The following is a 12,013-nucleotide window of genomic DNA, read 5'->3' as shown; positions in this document are numbered from 1 at the left end:
GAGGCAATCTGCAGTTCAAACAATAACAAATGGTTTATCCCGCCATTGTTTGGGTAAATAGCTGACCAATGGGGCTGAAGAAATAGAACTACTCTTAAATTCATAGACAGCACTATTGATGCAAGGACTGACCATCCATGAGATCAAAATGATAGCTTTAATCATGTTTTAACAACCCTGGGTTTATAAGCGAGGATATCGACTACAATGTTTTGAGAATATAAAAACAAGATTATAAATTGGGGTTATAATTGGGGTTTTGAAATCAAAAACATTTAAATTACTGCAGATTTGCAAAAGATAAAGGGACATTACAAAATAAAAGTTTAAGTAAACTATTTACAAGTCTTAAGCGTTTACATTCACTTCTGTTTTTGCTGATATCATTCAACCACAACAATAATGGGGATGATCAAGATTTGTTCACTACATCTACACTGAGTGCACAAAACATTATGATCACCCGCTCTTTCATTTTTTACATTTTAGTCATTTAGCAGACGCTCTTATCTAGAGCGACTTACAGTAGTGAATGCATACATTTCATCCATTCTTTCCCGTACTGGTCCCCCGTGGGAATCGAACCCACAACCCTGGCGTTGCAAACACCATGCTCTACCAACTGAGCCTCACGAGACCACGCCATAGACCGACCAGGTGAATCCAGGCGAAAGCTATGATCCCTTATTGCGTTCACCTGTTAAATCCACTTCAATAAGTGTATATGAAGGGGAAGAGACAGGTTAAAGAAGGATTTCTAAGCCTTGAGACATGGATTGTGTATGTGTGCAGTTCAGAATGTGAATGGACAAGAACATATATTTAACTGCATTTGAACGTGTTAGAACTGCTACTCTGCTGGGGTTTTCACGACAACAGTTTCCCGTGTGTATCAAGAATGGTCCACCACCCAAAGGACATTCAGCCAACTTGACACAACTGTGGGAAGCATTGGAGTCAACATGGGCCAGCATCCCAGTGGAATGCGACCGACACCTAGTAGATTCCACGTCCCAACGAATTGAGGCTGTTCTGAGGGCAAAAGGGGGTGCAAGTCAATATTAGGAAGGTGTTCCTAATGTTTTGCACAGTCAGTGTACTTTTACCGTACGCCATCTTGTTTTTCCAGTCACTGCAACAGAAAGTGAAAGTAAAAATTACATTTCACAGCACAGTCTATGTATAAGTGAAATTACAAGAGCAGACGCCTTCGTGTCTGATCACACACAGGAAGGAGTTTTCTGCTCTCTGTGAAGTCTTCATACCGTCAATGTTTTCAAGATTTCTAACTCTCACCATGCCAAACGTAAATCTCATCTTGGAGGCTCTGTCTGCTGTCTCAGGTTGCAAAGTGGAATCAACCACCGCGGGAACACTTTCACTAACCCCACAGGACTTTGTCAATGTGGTCGCACTAAAGGAGTTCTACGTACAAGAGGGCCTTCTAGAGTTGGAGTACCCAAGTTTGGGGACATTGTCTTTAAAAGGTGCCTTAGCTTTACCAGATGCCCCATCCGCCGCATCCATTCCACAAACCACTGTTTCTGTGAACGTGAAAGAGTTTCTTGATTCTCGGTATGACTACGACTTTACAAATGTTAAGGATGGTGAAGCAGTGTTTACTCGGGGAAAGGAGCAGTACGTCCGACCCTGTGGCTGGAACCGCATTGCCCTGAAGGTGTTGAACAAATACAGGGATGGAGATGGATGGTTGGGGACCGGAGACGAGGCCTGGCCAGTGTCCTACCACGGACCTGCTATGGACGGATCCCAGGGCATCATCAGGAAAGATGGAGATGGTGCTACTGTCGGAAGAGGAGTGTACTCAACACCGGACATTAACGTAGCTGAGAAGTTCTCCAAGAGATTCACGTCCAAAGTAGATAACAAAACCTACAAGGTGGTGCTACAGAATAGGATCAACCCCCAGAAAAGGCAACAGTGTCGGAGAGAGAGTTACTGGCTGGTTTATGTGCCTGAGGGATCATCTCCTGTTCAAGAGAGAGCTATTGTGGAAAACTCCATCCGTCCTTATGGTCTGCTGCTTAAGGAAGTGTTGTAATCCAGGCAGACAATGTTTGATAGATAAGTAAATAGGTTTGCCTTAATCATACACAATATGATCAGAAAATGAACAGATGTAACATCAGATCAATACAATTCTAAATCAACTAAGTAACAAGGTTCATTTGTTATAGTCATAGGATTAACATAAGATTGCTTGAGATGTTTGCGGTGTAAATGTAGCCTTTACCTGATAGGCTACTATTATGGATGTGTTCAAATCTTAAAATAAGAGTGCGTTGTTTAGTTACATTATACTTTATTTCCAGTGACCCCGCCTTATCTAACCACATATTTTCAAACAGTTGTTTTGGGAAAAGAGTGCTTTATAAGTACATATAACTCCAAAATGTTAGTTTGGACGACGCTGAAAAACACTTCACTATTGAAAAGCTGTAGTCACAGCATCAATACAGCAACAATATACTTCACTGCCACCTAGTGGTACACTTCTGGTATTTAATTTCCAATTATTGATTTACAATTTGAGATTTTTTTTATTTAATCAGTTTTAGAATAAGGATGTAACCTAACAAAGTGTAAAAAAAAGTCGAGGGGTCTGAATACTTTCCATAAGGCACTGTATATGAACAGTTAGCCTGCTAGTTTGTTGGTGTCTTTATCAGTAATCTACATGAAGATATGCTTAGTGATTTGAAAATGCATTAATGAATGGTTTATTCATATTACACTACTGTTTGTTAGTTGTATATATATAATTAAATGTATAAAACAAGTCTTTGTTTTGATGCATTGATTAAAAAGAAGTGCAAACTTTCCTCTATAAATGTAGCCTTTGTAAATCTAGGGCAGCAAGCTCACCTGACCGGAAACAGAGTCCAAAGACACAGAGGGCGCCAAACAAGGCCGAGACTGGGGACAACACAGGCCAGGAGTGTCCAACATCACATCACCTCCCTCTCTGCCACTTCTGCGTCTGGAACACAAACCACACCGTGGTTACCACACACTGCTGCCCAGCCCAGAGCTAGGAGAGCTGTGGGAGGAGAGCTGAGCAGAAACAGAAACCTTGAACAGAATTGATGACGAGTAGCCTATGAACCACCACTGGTTATGAAGAAGTGCTTACTCTTTACCTGGCCCCTAATGATAAACAGGAAACAAAACAAACCGAAAAAGCAGACCAAGCTTTGTCTGATATGTAAACCAATATTAAGAGCTGCACCCAAGTTTTAGGAAGTGTATATTCCATTAGTCAGTTTGTCGTTCTGTGCGAGAAAGAAATAGCCTATATTCAAAACAGACTCTGGGACAGTTGTGGGACGATAGATCCTGAATTCATACAACCAGTGCTACATCCCAAAAAATATCGAAAGCAATAAGGCTCATGCAACAGGTCAGAATGCTTAGCTTAAAATGTTGAGAAACTATTATTTCCTCGCACTATAAGCACAGCAATGCGGACAAGACTGTGTGAATGTTCGTTCTATAATGCGATTAGCGGGAAAACACCATTATGCATGCCAGCAAAGCCACAACACAACACTAAACAATACAGTAATTGCACTATAACAGTGACAAACGGTTCCCACAAACTGTTAGGGCCTACATAAAACTGTCCTAACAGCAGTACCAACACCTTGCCACTGCTACACCTGGCTATCAACGGAGCCTTGTCTGGCAGCGAAACAGATCATTCAGCCTTTTTTTAAAACATAGCTGATATGGCTGACTTGTTTAAACCAATGTGGTTTCTACTGACAATTGAGATGTACAATCTATGGCATAGGGGAACGACGAGCGGATAAGGGGCAATCCGTAATTTCGATTAAGACATTAATGAGTGAGCTAGGACGGACGTTGTCAATATAGCTATTTGTTCAGCACTTTTGAAATGTATAACGACAGAATTCAGAACATGGGTTGTACTTACAGTGTTCTCCCTGTACACCAAGTCAGAACCATAGGATAAATAATGGGGGCATATAAGCAGACAATGAATGCTCATACAATATTCAATGATTACATTTCTCTAAAACAGACTATAGGCTACATGTGCCAAGTCAGAACTGTAGGTGAAATTAAGAGGGGAAAGGGGACCAAATTATTAGCATGAGGCACATGGGCTACTAACAGCTTATTACACATCATACACTTCGTGTTACTTTTTTAGCTATAGTATATATATATATTTCCCTGGCATATTACATCATTTACGCAGCAGCATACAAGACATTTTTGGACTCACCTTGTTGTGCTGTGCTTACTTCCTTCCAAACCACTCATTGTTCAATTTGCGATTTCCAACTTGTTTATGTCCAATGGCCGACGAGCAGCGATACGTTTTATATATAATTTCTCTTCATTATTTCTCTTCATATGACAAGGATTGAAAAGGATTTGCCAGTAGATTGTCGACTTGATTGATGATAATGACTGCTAAGATTTTGAAAGGATGATGTTGACATGATCAGTCCAATCAAAGCTACTGTACGTATAACGTGATTTGACATAATTTTATCTTTTGCCAATGACCTTGAGCCTCTTTAGATGGGCACTTCTAATGTAACTCCATTGCAGCACCCAAAGGTCTATAATTTTTTAGGTCTCCCCTTAGACTTCGTGGGGACGTAGTGTCCCCATGAGTGACAGAAAACTGAGCCAATCATGGCGAAACACCCTTTGTTCAGGGACATATTTTCTGCTGGCTTGCCCCACCACCACAGAAAGCACTGAGCTAGGCTGAAAAACCTGCATTTTGAAGCTGCCTTACTCAGGAAAACATAAAAGAGACCATGTTTGTATGCAGCTTTATTAACTCAATGATATATATTTTTTGCTAAAAATGTGGGGCTCAAAACAGGTACACCTGCCCTGAATGATGGGTCGGTACTGGGTATATGATAATTGATTTGTGTAAAATGTGTGCATTCTCCCAACAAGTATTGCTATCATTGAAAACAATATTTAAAAATATATATTATAGGGTCTGATATCACACAAAGTGATGGGGAAGAAGTGAGTACAAATGAATATCACTCATTGAAAACATTACTAAAATGTCAATTTAAATATTTGTATGTTTCCGTGTGTGTCTCAGAGCCCTTCTCATGTGGAAGACACTGAGGTTCAGTATGCATCTCTGGGTCGGCAGAACTGGAGGGAAAGATCGAGGGTACAGGGAGACCAGCATCAGGTCATCTATTCCACTGTGGTCTCTGCTAGACCAGCATTCCAGGGTTTGGAGAGAATAACACATTGATTTGACTGATTGACTCCTTTACAAAACAGTTCGTATTTTACCTCTTTGTATTACAGTACGAGTACATTTTACAAAGGTTGCTCTTTAATCCTATAATAAATGTATTTGAGTCTTTCAAGATACGCAAGATACTATTCTTTTATCCAACTAATTATCTATCCTGTTGGCTTAAAACAATTATAGAGATTCTTTGGATAAAAAAATATATATATTACATTAGCTTTTTCAACATTTACAGAAACACTCATACCTGCACAAATCAAAATACAATCTTATTTCCATCAAGAACAGATATTCAAAGAACAATGTCAGCAGATGCACCATGCGCCTGAATGAACACATTGGGCCACTGTTGTATAGATAACATCTCCCTGGGCCAATCCTGGCACTCCCTGAGCAATGGGGCGGGCCTTACCAGTGTGCTTCATACTGGCATAGTGTAGACTCACTTCCTTATGATATATATATATATATTCAGCGTTAGTGATTAAATATTGATTCATGCCATCCAAACTTTTCAGGCATAGATTTACAGTTAGACAAGGTTTAGTCCTAACGATTATGACTAAGATAAGTACTTTTACCTTGAGACTTGAATTCCTGTTCACACAGGTGCTACACAAATATGTTTTACCTGAAAGAGGAAACAATTCATAGAGGCAATCTGCAGTTCAAACAATAACAAATGGTTTATCCCGCCATTGTTTGGGTAAATAGCTGACCAATGGGGCTGAAGAAATAGAACTACTCTTAAATTCATAGACAGCACTATTGATGCAAGGACTGACCATCCATGAGATCAAAATGATAGCTTTAATCATGTTTTAACAACCCTGGGTTTATAAGCGAGGATATCGACTACAATGTTTTGAGAATATAAAAACAAGATTATAAATTGGGGTTATAATTGGGGTTTTGAAATCAAAAACATTTAAATTACTGCAGATTTGCAAAAGATAAAGGGACATTACAAAATAAAAGTTTAAGTAAACTATTTACAAGTCTTAAGCGTTTACATTCACTTCTGTTTTTGCTGCTATCATTCAACCACAACAATAATGGGGATGATCAAGATTTGTTCACTACATCTACACTGAGTGCACAAAACATTATGATCACCCGCTCTTTCATTTTTTACATTTTAGTCATTTAGCAGACGCTCTTATCTAGAGCGACTTACAGTAGTGAATGCATACATTTCATCCATTCTTTCCCGTACTGGTCCCCCGTGGGAATCGAACCCACAACCCTGGCGTTGCAAACACCATGCTCTACCAACTGAGCCTCACGAGACCACGCCATAGACCGACCAGGTGAATCCAGGCGAAAGCTATGATCCCTTATTGCGTTCACCTGTTAAATCCACTTCAATAAGTGTATATGAAGGGGAAGAGACAGGTTAAAGAAGGATTTCTAAGCCTTGAGACATGGATTGTGTATGTGTGCAGTTCAGAATGTGAATGGACAAGAACATATATTTAACTGCATTTGAACGTGTTAGAACTGCTACTCTGCTGGGGTTTTCACGACAACAGTTTCCCGTGTGTATCAAGAATGGTCCACCACCCAAAGGACATTCAGCCAACTTGACACAACTGTGGGAAGCATTGGAGTCAACATGGGCCAGCATCCCAGTGGAATGCGACCGACACCTAGTAGATTCCACGTCCCAACGAATTGAGGCTGTTCTGAGGGCAAAAGGGGGTGCAAGTCAATATTAGGAAGGTGTTCCTAATGTTTTGCACAGTCAGTGTACTTTTACCGTACGCCATCTTGTTTTTCCAGTCACTGCAACAGAAAGTGAAAGTAAAAATTACATTTCACAGCACAGTCTATGTATAAGTGAAATTACAAGAGCAGACGCCTTCGTGTCTGATCACACACAGGAAGGAGTTTTCTGCTCTCTGTGAAGTCTTCATACCGTCAATGTTTTCAAGATTTCTAACTCTCACCATGCCAAACGTAAATCTCATCTTGGAGGCTCTGTCTGCTGTCTCAGGTTGCAAAGTGGAATCAACCACCGCGGGAACACTTTCACTAACCCCACAGGACTTTGTCAATGTGGTCGCACTAAAGGAGTTCTACGTACAAGAGGGCCTTCTAGAGTTGGAGTACCCAAGTTTGGGGACATTGTCTTTAAAAGGTGCCTTAGCTTTACCAGATGCCCCATCCGCCGCATCCATTCCACAAACCACTGTTTCTGTGAACGTGAAAGAGTTTCTTGATTCTCGGTATGACTACGACTTTACAAATGTTAAGGATGGTGAAGCAGTGTTTACTCGGGGAAAGGAGCAGTACGTCCGACCCTGTGGCTGGAACCGCATTGCCCTGAAGGTGTTGAACAAATACAGGGATGGAGATGGATGGTTGGGGACCGGAGACGAGGCCTGGCCAGTGTCCTACCACGGACCTGCTATGGACGGATCCCAGGGCATCATCAGGAAAGATGGAGATGGTGCTACTGTCGGAAGAGGAGTGTACTCAACACCGGACATTAACGTAGCTGAGAAGTTCTCCAAGAGATTCACGTCCAAAGTAGATAACAAAACCTACAAGGTGGTGCTACAGAATAGGATCAACCCCCAGAAAAGGCAACAGTGTCGGAGAGAGAGTTACTGGCTGGTTTATGTGCCTGAGGGATCATCTCCTGTTCAAGAGAGAGCTATTGTGGAAAACTCCATCCGTCCTTATGGTCTGCTGCTTAAGGAAGTGTTGTAATCCAGGCAGACAATGTTTGATAGATAAGTAAATAGGTTTGCCTTAATCATACACAATATGATCAGAAAATGAACAGATGTAACATCAGATCAATACAATTCTAAATCAACTAAGTAACAAGGTTCATTTGTTATAGTCATAGGATTAACATAAGATTGCTTGAGATGTTTGCGGTGTAAATGTAGCCTTTACCTGATAGGCTACTATTATGGATGTGTTCAAATCTTAAAATAAGAGTGCGTTGTTTAGTTACATTATACTTTATTTCCAGTGACCCCGCCTTATCTAACCACATATTTTCAAACAGTTGTTTTGGGAAAAGAGTGCTTTATAAGTACATATAACTCCAAAATGTTAGTTTGGACGACGCTGAAAAACACTTCACTATTGAAAAGCTGTAGTCACAGCATCAATACAGCAACAATATACTTCACTGCCACCTAGTGGTACACTTCTGGTATTTAATTTCCAATTATTGATTTACAATTTGGGATTTTTTTTATTTAATCAGTTTTAGAATAAGGATGTAACCTAACAAAGTGTAAAAAAAAGTCGAGGGGTCTGAATACTTTCCATAAGGCACTGTATATGAACAGTTAGCCTGCTAGTTTGTTGGTGTCTTTATCAGTAATCTACATGAAGATATGCTTAGTGATTTGAAAATGCATTAATGAATGGTTTATTCATATTACACTACTGTTTGTTAGTTGTATATATATAATTAAATGTATAAAACAAGTCTTTGTTTTGATGCATTGATTAAAAAGAAGTGCAAACTTTCCTCTATAAATGTAGCCTTTGTAAATCTAGGGCAGCAAGCTCACCTGACCGGAAACAGAGTCCAAAGACACAGAGGGCGCCAAACAAGGCCGAGACTGGGGACAACACAGGCCAGGAGTGTCCAACATCACATCACCTCCCTCTCTGCCACTTCTGCGTCTGGAACACAAACCACACCGTGGTTACCACACACTGCTGCCCAGCCCAGAGCTAGGAGAGCTGTGGGAGGAGAGCTGAGCAGAAACAGAAACCTTGAACAGAATTGATGACGAGTAGCCTATGTACCACCACTGGTTATGAAGAAGTGCTTACTCTTTACCTGGCCCCTAATGATAAACAGGAAACAAAACAAACCGAAAAAGCAGACCAAGCTTTGTCTGATATGTAAACCAATATTAAGAGCTGCACCCAAGTTTTAGGAAGTGTATATTCCATTAGTCAGTTTGTCGTTCTGTGCGAGAAAGAAATAGCCTATATTCAAAACAGACTCTGGGACAGTTGTGGGACGATAGATCCTGAATTCATACAACCAGTGCTACATCCCAAAAAATATCTAAAGCAATAAGGCTCATGCAACAGGTCAGAATGCTTAGCTTAAAATGTTGAGAAACTATTATTTCCTCGCACTATAAGCACAGCAATGCGGACAAGACTGTGTGAATGTTCGTTCTATAATGCGATTAGCGGGAAAACACCATTATGCATGCCAGCAAAGCCACAACACAACACTAAACAATACAGTAATTGCACTATAACAGTGACAAACGGTTCCCACAAACTGTTAGGGCCTACATAAAACTGTCCTAACAGCAGTACCAACACCTTGCCACTGCTACACCTGGCTATCAACGGAGCCTTGTCTGGCAGCGAAACAGATCATTCAGCCTTTTTTTAAAACATAGCTGATATGGCTGACTTGTTTAAACCAATGTGGTTTCTACTGACAATTGAGATGTACAATCTATGGCATAGGGGGAACGACGAGCGGATAAGGGGCAATCCGTAATTTCGATTAAGACATTAATGAGTGAGCTAGGACGGACGTTGTCAATATAGCTATTTGTTCAGCACTTTTGAAATGTATAACGACAGAATTCAGAACATGGGTTGTACTTACAGTGTTCTCCCTGTACACCAAGTCAGAACCATAGGATAAATAATGGGGGCATATAAGCAGACAATGAATGCTCATACAATATTCAATGATTACATTTCTCTAAAACAGACTATAGGCTACATGTGCCAAGTCAGAACTGTAGGTGAAATTAAGAGGGGAAAGGGGACCAAATTATTAGCATGAGGCACATGGGCTACTAACAGCTTATTACACATCATACACTTCGTGTTACTTTTTTAGCTATAGTATATATATATATTTCCCTGGCATATTACATCATTTACGCAGCAGCATACAAGACATTTTTGGACTCACCTTGTTGTGCTGTGCTTACTTCCTTCCAAACCACTCATTGTTCAATTTGCGATTTCCAACTTGTTTATGTCCAATGGCCGACGAGCAGCGATACGTTTTATATATAATTTCTCTTCATTATTTCTCTTCATATGACAAGGATTGAAAAGGATTTGCCAGTAGATTGTCGACTTGATTGATGATAATGACTGCTAAGATTTTGAAAGGATGATGTTGACATGATCAGTCCAATCAAAGCTACTGTACGTATAACGTGATTTGACATAATTTTATCTTTTGCCAATGACCTTGAGCCTCTTTAGATGGGCACTTCTAATGTAACTCCATTGCAGCACCCAAAGGTCTATAATTTTTTAGGTCTCCCCTTAGACTTCGTGGGGACGTAGTGTCCCCATGAGTGACAGAAAACTGAGCCAATCATGGCGAAACACCCTTTGTTCAGGGACATATTTTCTGCTGGCTTGCCCCACCACCACAGAAAGCACTGAGCTAGGCTGAAAAACCTGCATTTTGAAGCTGCCTTACTCAGGAAAACATAAAAGAGACCATGTTTGTATGCAGCTTTATTAACTCAATGATATATATTTTTTTGCTAAAAATGTGGGGCTCAAAACAGGTACACCTGCCCTGAATGATGGGTCGGTACTGGGTATATGATAATTGATTTGTGTAAAATGTGTGCATTCTCCCAACAAGTATTGCTATCATTGAAAACAATATTTAAAAATATATATTATAGGGTCTGATATCACACAAAGTGATGGGGAAGAAGTGAGTACAAATGAATATCACTCATTGAAAACATTACTAAAATGTCAATTTAAATATTTGTATGTTTCCGTGTGTGTCTCAGAGCCCTTCTCATGTGGAAGACACTGAGGTTCAGTATGCATCTCTGGGTCGGCAGAACTGGAGGGAAAGATCGAGGGTACAGGGAGACCAGCATCAGGTCATCTATTCCACTGTGGTCTCTGCTAGACCAGCATTCCAGGGTTTGGAGAGAATAACACATTGATTTGACTGATTGACTCCTTTACAAAACAGTTCGTATTTTACCTCTTTGTATTACAGTACGAGTACATTTTACAAAGGTTGCTCTTTAATCCTATAATAAATGTATTTGAGTCTTTCAAGATACGCAAGATACTATTCTTTTATCCAACTAATTATCTATCCTGTTGGCTTAAAACAATTATAGAGATTCTTTGGATAAAAAAATATATATATTACATTAGCTTTTTCAACATTTACAGAAACACTCATACCTGCACAAATCAAAATACAATCTTATTTCCATCAAGAACAGATATTCAAAGAACAATGTCAGCAGATGCACCATGCGCCTGAATGAACACATTGGGCCACTGTTGTATAGATAACATCTCCCTGGGCCAATCCTGGCACTCCCTGAGCAATGGGGCGGGCCTTACCAGTGTGCTTCATACTGGCATAGTGTAGACTCACTTCCTTATGATATATATATATATATATCAGCGTTAGTGATTAAATATTGATTCATGCCATCCAAACTTTTCAGGCATAGATTTACAGTTAGACAAGGTTTAGTCCTAACGATTATGACTAAGATAAGTACTTTTACCTTGAGACTTGAATTCCTGTTCACACAGGTGCTACACAAATATGTTTTACCTGAAAGAGGAAACAATTCATAGAGGCAATCTGCAGTTCAAACAATAACAAATGGTTTATCCCGCCATTGTTTGGGTAAATAGCTGACCAATGGGGCTGAAGAAATAGAACTACTCTTAAATTCATAGACAGCACTATTGATGCAA

Source organism: Salmo salar, chromosome ssa14, assembly GCF_905237065.1.
Source record: "Salmo salar chromosome ssa14, Ssal_v3.1, whole genome shotgun sequence".
Lineage (NCBI taxonomy): Eukaryota > Metazoa > Chordata > Actinopteri > Salmoniformes > Salmonidae > Salmo > Salmo salar.
Note: the sequence above shows the minus strand (reverse complement) of the source record.